Source organism: Bubalus kerabau, chromosome 6 (genome assembly GCF_029407905.1).
Source record: "Bubalus kerabau isolate K-KA32 ecotype Philippines breed swamp buffalo chromosome 6, PCC_UOA_SB_1v2, whole genome shotgun sequence".
Classification (NCBI taxonomy): Eukaryota; Metazoa; Chordata; class Mammalia; order Artiodactyla; family Bovidae; genus Bubalus; species Bubalus kerabau.
The window spans coordinates 106,762,792-106,773,491 of NC_073629.1; the positions used below are offsets into that span (position 1 = coordinate 106,762,792).

Consider the following 10,700-nt stretch of genomic DNA (forward strand, 5'->3'; position numbering starts at 1 on the left):
AAACTCTGGGAGTTGGTGATGGACAGGGAGGCCTGGCATGCTGCAGTCCATGGGGTCACAAGAGTCGGACACTACTGAGCAACTGAACTGAACTGAATCTGGAAATTAACACCCGGAGTGATATATCAACAAGAACTTTCGCCTGATCTGGGATGAGCTTCCTAGTGCCATGGGACAAAAAAAATGGTCATGAAACATCTCCCAAATATGGTCGAATTTATGACCATGGTGAGAGACTGTGAAATAGAATATTTCCTTCTATATCAATAAACAAGGATGTAACAGTTGTCAGGGATTTGGGGCCTCCAAATGTGAATCAGGGCTCCTGAAAGGGAAAACAAAGCTTGAGATGCAGCAGATGCCGCCCCCACGCCCACCCATGGTGATTGCTGAAGAGTTGGGTGGAGGAGGGTGGGTAGTGAGAAATCATAAAAACAGGAAGGTGGCCCCAGATAGCTGAAATGTACATGAAAGGAATGACTTCAATAATCCGAGACTCTTGCATCTTCCCAAACATTGAAGAGCGCTAAATTCCATGAGATATCTGGTTTTCCTTAATTAACAGTAATCTTTGGTGTTCAGACTGCCTGCCCTCCTTTGTTACAAACTTCTATATATCTTGAGTGTTTCCTCCAGCACCTCAGAGCAGTTTCTCAGGGCTACTGGAAATGCTATCTCCCGGGCTTGAGGTCCTAACACTGCCACTGAATAAAACACCCTATTTTCAGGTTGTGACTATACACTTTAGTCAACAATATTCCTGTTGACTGGACCACTGGATGTTGGTTAGGCAACTGAGGAACAGGAGAGGCTTCAAGGCTGATCCTCCAACCCAGGGCTGATTTCAAAGGCTATAGACCATTGCACAGGGAGGCCTCCTATCCTGGGCTTCAGCATTTGGCTGGGTGATGGGCCTAAGTTCTGAGCCTCAGTTGGGGTTGAGGGGCATGAAGAGTACCCAGAGATTTCTTGAGACACCTGGTACACCCTTCTCCACCTAGTACCTCTGCATCTTCTCATCCTCAACTCTCCCTAGTTCAAGGTCCTCTCCAGAAAAGAAAGACAGCCCTACTCCCCGGGAAGATTGACTGCTGAGGTGATGATATAAGAATGATGGAGTGGAAGAAGCTGGGTAGGTCATCCTTGGTTCAGAAAGCCACACCACCTGAAGTCATGCCACAGCTCTGAGGGAGCTGGACCAACCTACCAGGTAGCCCTCAGGGGTCCAAGATCAGGTGAGGTGCTCTCTGGGCAAGAGCCCAGAACCTAATCTCAGAAAAGAGGGTGGAGACTGAAGCTTAAGCAACACTACTCTTTTACTGGCTAGCCAGGCCTCTGCCCTCCTTCTCCTTATGCTCATACCATATTCCTGCATGACAGTTGTACCTTGTTCCGCTGGCCTTGACCCTCTCAGAGCTGGAAGTTTTCAAAGTAAGTAACTTGTTGGACTCAGACCAACGTGGCGGAAGCAGAACCTGCCTTGGGCACCTCTGAAGTTCTGCCTCCCATCTGGGCCTCCTTTTACCCATGTGCACAAAAAGTGTTCTGGACAGCCCAACACCATGTAATGGCTGCTTCCATTTCCACTGTGGCACGCAGAGACCTCCAGCTTTGGTTGGCTACCTTCAGACACAATGGTAACCCTGTGATCTCATGTGATCAAATAGTGATGAGGAGCAAGAGATAAGCTTAGCTGAGGCCCTTAGAGGGTAGCCTGGAGGCAGGATCATCAGGATTTGAGTCTATTGATTAGTTCTGTCTCTAGCCAACCCTGTGACTTTGAGGTCAGTTGCGACGGGCGTGCCAACGCGCAGGCGAGAGGAGCCACCCCACGTCCGAAGTCAGGGGCAGAAGCCAGGAGGACCCCATGCTCGAAGGGCGGCGGCCAAGAGTAGTTACCCCACGTCCGAGGTCAGGGGCGGCGGCCGGGAGGAGATACCCCCATGCCCCAAGCCCGCGGCCAGGGGCGGCGGGCAGGCGGGCGGAGCTACCCCACGCCCCCACGCCCGAGGCCAGGGGCAGTGGCCGGGAGGACCACCCCACGCCCAAGGAGCCGTGGCTGCGCGGGGGCAGAAGGGCCTAGAGGAGCTATCCCACGTTGAAGGTCAGGAAGGGCTGGGGTGAGGAGATACGCCTCGCCCGTGGTAAGGAGCAATGGCTGCCCAAGGTAAGAGAAACCCAAGTAAGACAGTAGGTGTTGCAAGAGGGCATCAGAAGGCAAACACACTGAAACCATACTCACAGAAAACTAGTCAATATAATCACACTAGGACCACAGCCTTGTCTAACTCAATGAAACTAAGCCATGCCCGTGGGGCAACCCAAGACGGGCGGGTCATGGTGGAGAGATCAGACAGAATGTGGTCCACTGGAGAAGGGAATGGCAAACCACTTCAGTATTCTTGCCTTGAGAACCCCATGAACGGTATGAAAAGGCAAAATGATAGGATACTGAAAGAGAAACTCCCCAGGTCAGTAGGTGCCCAATATGCTACTGGAGATCAGTGGAGAAATAACTCCAGAAAGAATGAAGGGATGCAGCCAAAGCAAAAACAATACCCAGCTGTGGATGTGACTGGTGATAGAAGCAAGGTCCGATGCTGTAAAGAGCATTATTGCATAGGAACCTGGAATGTCAGGTCCATGAATCAAGGCAAATTGGAAGTGGTCAAACAAGAGATGGCAAGAGTGAATGTCGACATTCTAGGAATCAGCGAACTGAAATGGACTGGAATGGGTGAATTTAACTCAGATGACCATTATATCTACTACTGCGGGCAGGAATCCCTCAGAAGAAATGGAGTGGCCATAATGGTCAACAAAAGAGTCCAAAATGCAGTACCTGGATGCAATCTCAAAAACAACAGAATGATCTCTGTTCGTTTCCTAGGCAAACCATTCAATATCACAGTAATCCAAGTCTATGCCCCAACCAGTAACGCTGAAGAAGCTGAAGTGGAACGGTTCTATGAAGACCTACAAGACTTTTAGAACTAACACCCAAAAAAGATGTCCTTTTCATTATAGGGGACTGGATGCAAAAGTAGGAAGTCAAGAAACACCTGGAGTAACAGGCAAATTTGGCCTTGGAATACAGAATGAAGCAGGGCAAAGATTGATAGAGTTTTGCCAAGGAAATGCACTGGTCATAACAAACACTCTCTTCCAACAACACAAGAGAAGACTCTATACATGGACATCACCAGATGGTCAACACTGAAATCAGATTGATTATATTCTTTGCAGCCAAAGATGGAGAAGCTCTATACAGTCAGCAAAAACAAGACCAGGAGCTGACTGTGGCTCAGATCATGAACTCCTTATTGCCAAATTCAGACTTAAATTGAAGAAAGTAGGGAAAACCACTAGAACATTCAGGTATGACCTAAATCAAATCCCTTATGATTATCCAGTGGAAGTGAGAAATAGATTTAAGGGCCTAGATCTGATAGATAGAGTGCCTGATGAACTATGGACAGAGGTTCGTGACATTATACAGGAGACAGGGATCAGACCATTCCCATAGAAAAGAAATGCAAAAAAGCAAAATGGCTGTCTGGGGAGGCCTTACAAATAGCTGTGAAAAGAAGAGAAGCGAAAAGCAAAGGAAAAAAGGAAAGATATAAACATCTGAATGCAGAGTTCCAAAGAATAGCAAGAAGAGATAAGAAAGCCTTCTTCAGCAGATCAATGCAAAGAAATAAAGGAAAACAACAGAATGGGAAAGACTAGGGATCTCTTCAAGAAAATCAGAGATACCAAAGGAACATTTCATGCAAAGATGGGTTCGATAAAGGACAGAAATGGTATGGACCTAACAGAAGCAGAAGATATTAAGAAAAGATGGCAAGAATACACAGAAGAACTGTACAGAAAAGATCTTCACGACCCAGATAATCACAATGGTGTGATCACTGACCTAGAGCCAGACATCCTGGAATGTGAAGTCAAGTGGGCCTTAGAAAGCATCACTACAAACAAAGCTAGTGGAGGTGATGGAATTCCAGTTGAGCTATTCCAAATCCTGAAAGATGATGCTATGCAAGTGCTGCACTCAATATGCCAGCAAATGTGGAAAACTCAGCAGTGGCCACAGGACTGGAAAAGGTCAATTTTCATTCCAATCCCAAAGAAAAGCAATGCCAAAGAATGCTCAAACTACCACACAATTGCACTCATCTCACACGCTAGTAAAGTAATGTTCAAAATTCTCCAAGCCAGGCTTCAGCAATATGTGAACCGTGAACTTCCTGATGTTCAAGCTGGTTTTAGAAAAGGCAGAGGAACCAGAGATCAAATTGCCAACATCTGCTGGATCATGGAAAAAGCAAGAGAGTTCCAGAAAACCATCTATTTCTGCTTTATTGACTATGCCAAAGCCTTTGACTGTGTGGATCACAATAAACTGTGGAAAATTCTGAAAGAGATGGGAATACCAGACCACCTGACCTGCCTCTTGAGAAACTTGTATGCAGGTCAGGAAGCAACAGTTATAACTGGACATGGAACAACAGACTGGTTCCAAATAGGAAAAGGAGTTCGTCAAGGCTGTATATTGTCACCCTGCTTATTTAACTTATATGCAGAGTACATCATGAGAAACGCTGGGCTGGGAGAAGCACAAGCTGGAATCAAGATTGCCGGGAGAAATATCAATAACCTCAGATATGTAGATGACACCACCCTTATGGCAGAAAGTGAAGAGGAACTCAAAAGCCTCTTGATGAAAGTGAAAGTGGAGAGTGAAAAAGTTGGCTTAAGGCTCAACATTCATAAAACGAAGATCATGGCATCCGGTCCCACCACTTCGTGGGAAATAGATGGGGAAACAGTGGAAACAGTGTCAGACTTTATTTTTTGGGGCTCCAAAATCACTGCAGATGGTGACTGCAGCCATGAAATTAAAAGAGGCTTACTCCTTGGAACGAAAGTTATCACCAACCTAGATAGCATATTCAAAAGCAGAGACATTACTTTGCCAACACAGGTTCGTCTAGTCAAGGCTATGGTTTTTCCTGTGGTCATGTATGGATGTGAGAGTTGGACTGTGAAGAAAGCTGAGCGCCGAAGAATTGATGCTTTTGAACTGTGGTGTTGGAGAAGACTCTTGAGAGTCCCTTGGACTGCAAGGAGATCCAACCAGTCCATTCTGAAGGAGATCAGCCCTGGGATTTCTTGGGAAGGAATGATGCTAAAGCTGAAACTCCAGTACTTTGGCCACCTCATGTGAAGAGTTGACTCATTGGAAAAGACTGATGCTGGGAAAGATTGTGGGCAGGAGGAGAAGGGGATGACAGAGGATGAGATGGCTGGATGGCATCACTGACTCGATGGACGTGAGTCTCAGTGAACTCCGGGAGCTTGTGATGGACAGGGAGGCCTGGCGTGCTGCGATTCATGGGGTCACAAAGAGTCGGACATGACTGAGCAACAGATCTGATCTGAAGTTTTCCAAACCTCATTCATCTGATCTGTAATTTATCTGATCATAGTGTTATAGGATCAGGTGAGACAATGTATGTGTAGAAAACAAACCTTAGAGTTGGCTCTCAGCAAATGTTCATTTCTTTCTTTTGATCCCTCTGATTGGCAGGATGTCTTTAATTAATAGACAATGGAAAAACACTTTCTGATCTGGGTTTAAAACTTAAAAGTTGAGGGCCTTAAATTAAACAAACAAACAAACAAACAGATACTTGGGGAAGCTGTAAAGGTGGACTTGTCAGTATCTTCACTGAGACTATTTGGTGACCACTCAGCAACACAGGGGTGAATAAAGCATGGATAATCTCATCCTTTGAGGAAGTAACATCTAACCATGGAGACAAATATAAGCAGATTAACTTATGAAATGATATGGCAAAGGCCTAAAAGAGATCTGAATACACATTTGAAAACACTAGGTTTTTTTGTGGGGGATGGAAGTCTGAGAAGGCTTCACAGAGGAGGTGGCAATGGAGCCAAACCGTTCAAGATGAGTAAGAGTTCCTGAGACAGGGAAGGACATGCCAGGCAAAGGGAACACCACAGACATAGAAGTGTGGTGGAGGATGGCAGGAGCAGAAACACTGAGCAGCTTGGACTTGCTGAGCATTTGCTGGCTGGGGAACTGGTAAACCCTGAGGCTGAGAAGATGAAAGGAAGCCTTGTATCCTTATCCCAAAGACAGTGAGGAACCATTAAAAAGAGCTTAAGGGACTTCCCTGGTGGTCCCGTGGTTGACAGTCCCCTTGCAATGCAGGGGATGCAGGTTCGAACCCTGGTTGGGGAACTAAGATCCCACATGTAGAGTAACTAAGCTTGTGTGCCACAACTACTGAGGCCACGTGCTCCAGAGCCCACGCACCACAACTAGAGAGCCCGTGTGTCCCAAGGAAAGACCTTATATCTGCAACTAAGACCCAATGTAGCTAATTAATTAATTAATTAAAATATTTAAAAAAATATTCTGAGCAGAATAGCAAAATGATCACATCTCTACTTTATAAAGGTGACGCTGTCTCGGGCCATCCTCAGACCCTCATCTCATCTCCCCTGGACTGTTGCAGCAAAGCCCTAACTCATCCCCTCTGACCCAATCCATACTGAGGAAGAAAAACACTTTCCTAAAAGTCTTATAATCTGGTCCTAGCCCCTTGTGGGGATAACTCGAACTATCTTTTAAAACAATGGCAGATCCTCTGAGCACACCCTCTTGTTTCAGGCTATGCCCCAGCCTACCATGCATAAAAACAGGCCTATAAAGAGGCATCAACCTATGAGAGTCCCTTTAGGATATATAATGTCCTTGTAAGAGCTTTCAAAATGATTACTTCCTTCACTTTGGACCAGAGGAAAATCATGGGAAATGGTGGGCTTGAATTCTTCCCGCCCCCAAACAGAGCAATCCAGAAGTGTGGGATGTTGGGTTTTCCAAGTATATACTCATTCTTTACATCTCAACTCCAGTCCCCTACTGTGACCACAGCATCCTCCTCTATAGCTCTGTTTGTCCCAGAAATGCCTTGATCTGAAACACATAAGGCAGTGAACTTCCTGGACATGCTTAGTTCTTAACATGTTTCATGTTTGTTCATTCTGTCTTCTCAGCCTCCTAGCAGCCCTGAGATGCAGGGATGAGACCAAGATCCCTTCATTCAGATGAGCATTCACTGAGCCTAGACTCTGTGTCAGACAGAGGCCTCAAGGAGTTCAGAGTCTAGAGGGAGAGACCAGCAGGTAAATAAATCATTACCATAAGGATCTGATAAAAAAAAAAAAATTATGACAGAGGGAAACGGAAGAGACCTATGGGCAGGGTTGGCATGTTGCCCAACTCTGAGATCTATATGACTGTTCCCCCCTGGAGTTGTGCAACAAGAATGCCCTGGTCACATGTGAGCCCAGAGAACACATCTGATCCAGTCTGGAAAGTCCACCAGGTACTAGCTGAAGCAGGAAGGGCAAGTTTGCCAGGCAGATGAGGAGTGAAGGACAATCCAGACAGAGCAGTCAGCATGTATAAAGTGATGGAGGGGTGAAACAAGATGTGAAATGCTGGGAGGCATCAGAAGATCCATTTTGGCTGAAGCACTGAGCAACTACGGGAAAATGTGCAGCTTCTTGTTAAATGAGTTAATGAATGCAAGAAGGACGATGACAACAACAATCATGATCATCAACATTTGGTGACCACTCATCTATGCCAGGTACTATACTAAGTGATTTCAGTGAATCTCCTCATTTTAACATCCCACATTCCCATGACATCGGTTCTCCAATATCCTCTCCTCAGAGAAGTTAGTCAACTTGCTCAAGGTCACAGAGCTAGTGCCAGAGCCAGGATGGAAGTTCAGATGTCCTAGACTCTACATCCCTGAGCCCTTGACCACTGCTTCTCTCAGCAGCAGAGCCCTTAACTTTGGGCAGGGGGACCCCAGCACAGAGTCAGGTGGGCACCAGCAGTCACATCAGCCCCTCTTTGAGCTTCACCAGAAGTGGTCTTTTCTTTGGCCATCAGCACTGACAAGAATCAGTGGTTCCACCGAGATCCTGAGCAGAAGGGGGAAACGAAGAGGACGCCTCATGAATGAATTCTCTGGGCATGTATGAAAAGACCCTGGTATCCCCAGAGCCTCCAGAAAGACTTTGAGTGGGGGTTGCGGTGCTGCAGAACCAGTAAAAAACAAAACCCCACAATTTGATGACCTTGTGTTTATCCTAGGCATTGTGTGGCCTGGTTACATCGTGAAAAAAATGTCAAATTCTTTCCAGCTGTCTCAGGTCTGCACATTCACGTCACCTGTTTTTCAACCCCATTGGGACCTTCCATCCCTCAACACAGCTCCCATCTTCTCTCAACCTTGCAGCCCTTCCTAGTTTTACATTGTCTTTCCTCCCATAGGGCTGGCATTTCTTTTGCAGACACCCTCCCCTGTCTTCATCCTGGGTCAAACCAACTGATTTCTTTCTCTGCTACTACATCTGGCAACTGAGAGCTGCTGAGGAAACCCTGGAATCACATGAGGTCTTGGAGCTCACCTGCTCTGCAGTCCTTTGCTTGATCCTTGCCAGCTCGCAGGCTTTTTTCCTCAGCCTCATTCTAGGGTGTCTCCCCCTCAACATGACCTTAAAGGACCTCTTCTTTTAACCCTCTTTTCTCTTTGCCCCATCCCCTTCCACCACTTCAGTGGCCATTTTTATACTAGTAGACTATACTGCATTCTATGTTAATATACGAATAACTCCTCGATCACAGTTCCACCCAAATCTGGATGCCTGAATGTATATTTCACATGATTGTTAATGAAAACTAACTTTTTTTGATTTGTTAGACACCGTGCTTGGTACCTAACGTGGACCCTGCCCTCATGAGCTCACAATCTGCTGAACAAAGAGAACTAGGCAATTAGAACAGAGGGTGTTGGCCAGCAGAGCTGAGGGAACAAGAGAAGAGTCAGCCGATTCAAGGAAAGTGTACCAGTTAAGCTTGGATTTGGCTGTACATCACAAAAAACCCCAAAGCACAGTCATTGCAACCAGTTAGAAGTCTGGAAGTAAGTAGTCCAGAGCTAGCGTGGTAGACTCCTGACTATCAGAGACCATATGCTTTCTGTTTTATTGTTGTGCCATCTTCTGCCATTCTTAACACAATGCTCCTGTCTCATTCCAGGATGGCTGTGCAAGCTCTGGCCTTGACGGTTGCATTCCAGTCAATCCCAAGGAGGAACGTGTGAAAGCAGCACACTCTACCTTTAAAAACAGTTCTTGGGGATTTCCCTGGCTGTCCAGTGGTTAAGACTCAGAGCTTCCAATGGAGGGGGGCACAGGTTTGATCTCTGGTCGGGGAACTAAGTCCTTTTATTCAGTTCATGAGGTTCTCACTGCAAGTATCCTGGGGGTGGTTTGTCATTCCCTTCTCCAGTGAATCACGTTTTCTCAGAACTCTCTGCTATGACCTGCCTGTCTTGGGTGACCCTACATGGCATGGCTCATAGCTTCATTGAGTTACACAAGCTCCTTCACCATGACAAGGCAGTGATCTGCAAAGGGACACGAAAGCCTGGCATGTTGCAGTCTATGGGGTCGCAAAGAGTTGGACACGACTGAACAACAACAGGGAACTAAGATCCCACATGCTGCATGGTGTGGCCAAAAATAAAAATAATAATAGAAACAGTTCCTGGAGGTTGCACAAAATCCCTCTGCTCACAAGCTGCTGACTAGCACTTAGTCACAGAGCCACACCTAGCTGCAAGGAATTCTGGGAAACAGAGCTTTTACTCCAGGCTAATCTCTTGCCCAGCCAAAAAGCAGTGTTTACTACTGAGGACAAGCAGGGTAATAGATATTAGGGGACATTAGGGGACAACTAGTATTTTCAGCTTCAGAAAGCATCCTGATGAGCTGATGCTAAACCTGACTTCTGAGGGATGAAATCTGTTAGCCAGGCAAAGTAAGGTGTTTTAGGCAGTGGGCTGCAGAATGCATTGTTGGAAATGCAAGTGAATCAGGGTGTCTTCAGCATGGAGTGAGGGAAGACACAGACAGGATCACATTATCTAAGGGGTGATTCTGAAGGTGGGAGGGACACATGGCCCGTTCTGAGTAGAGAGGCACACTGAGAGGTGGGACAGGGAGGAACCAACCCAAGTTAAAGCTATGTTCCTCTAGAGATCAGCTGCCTGAATGTGGCATGGCCTTAGAAGTTCGGAAACTTTCCTTCTCCAGCCTGGAGTTCCACGAGATGCCAATTTGCACTTGGGCTAACCCTGCTTAGCAGGGAGGGTCTGGAAGCTCTGGAGCGGGGCTGCAGCTTTGAAGTAAACATCTATGACCAGTGAGAGGCAGCAAAGCCATTGGCCTCAGCCACCGCAACTCCTGGTCAAAGGCAGGGCAGTGCTCACATGAGCTACCAGCTGTGGTATCTTCCCCAGACACATCACCAGGCCTTCCAAAGGTTGTATTTATTTTCCCAGGCTGTGTGCAGAGTCAGGGCAGGGCAGTCAGCTGGACATGGATCGTCGGTCTTCTCTGAAGACAGACCCAACTCTTTTGACTCGTCCTCTACTGCCCTTCTTTGCTCTTTCAGCAAGTGACAATGACCTTGGCCTGTGTCACCTCAGAGAATTCAGCAGGAATCCCAGATATGCTAACACCTCCCCACTGCCTACTGCCTAACAAAACTCACCAGCTCACATTCTCCCCTTGCCCCACACCAC

The 10,700-nt window shown here is 46.7% G+C and overlaps 1 long non-coding RNA gene across 1 annotated transcript; it reads left to right on the forward strand.

Annotated features, from left to right (window-relative positions):
- The first annotated feature begins 1,835 nt into the window (after positions 1-1,835).
- On the forward strand, positions 1,836-9,646 carry LOC129656297 (uncharacterized). Its single transcript, XR_008716314.1, has 4 exons — positions 1,836-1,911; positions 7,090-7,218; positions 8,814-9,035; positions 9,152-9,646. It is a non-coding gene; the product is annotated as an uncharacterized LOC129656297 (long non-coding RNA).
- Positions 9,647-10,700: the final 1,054 nt, after the last annotated feature.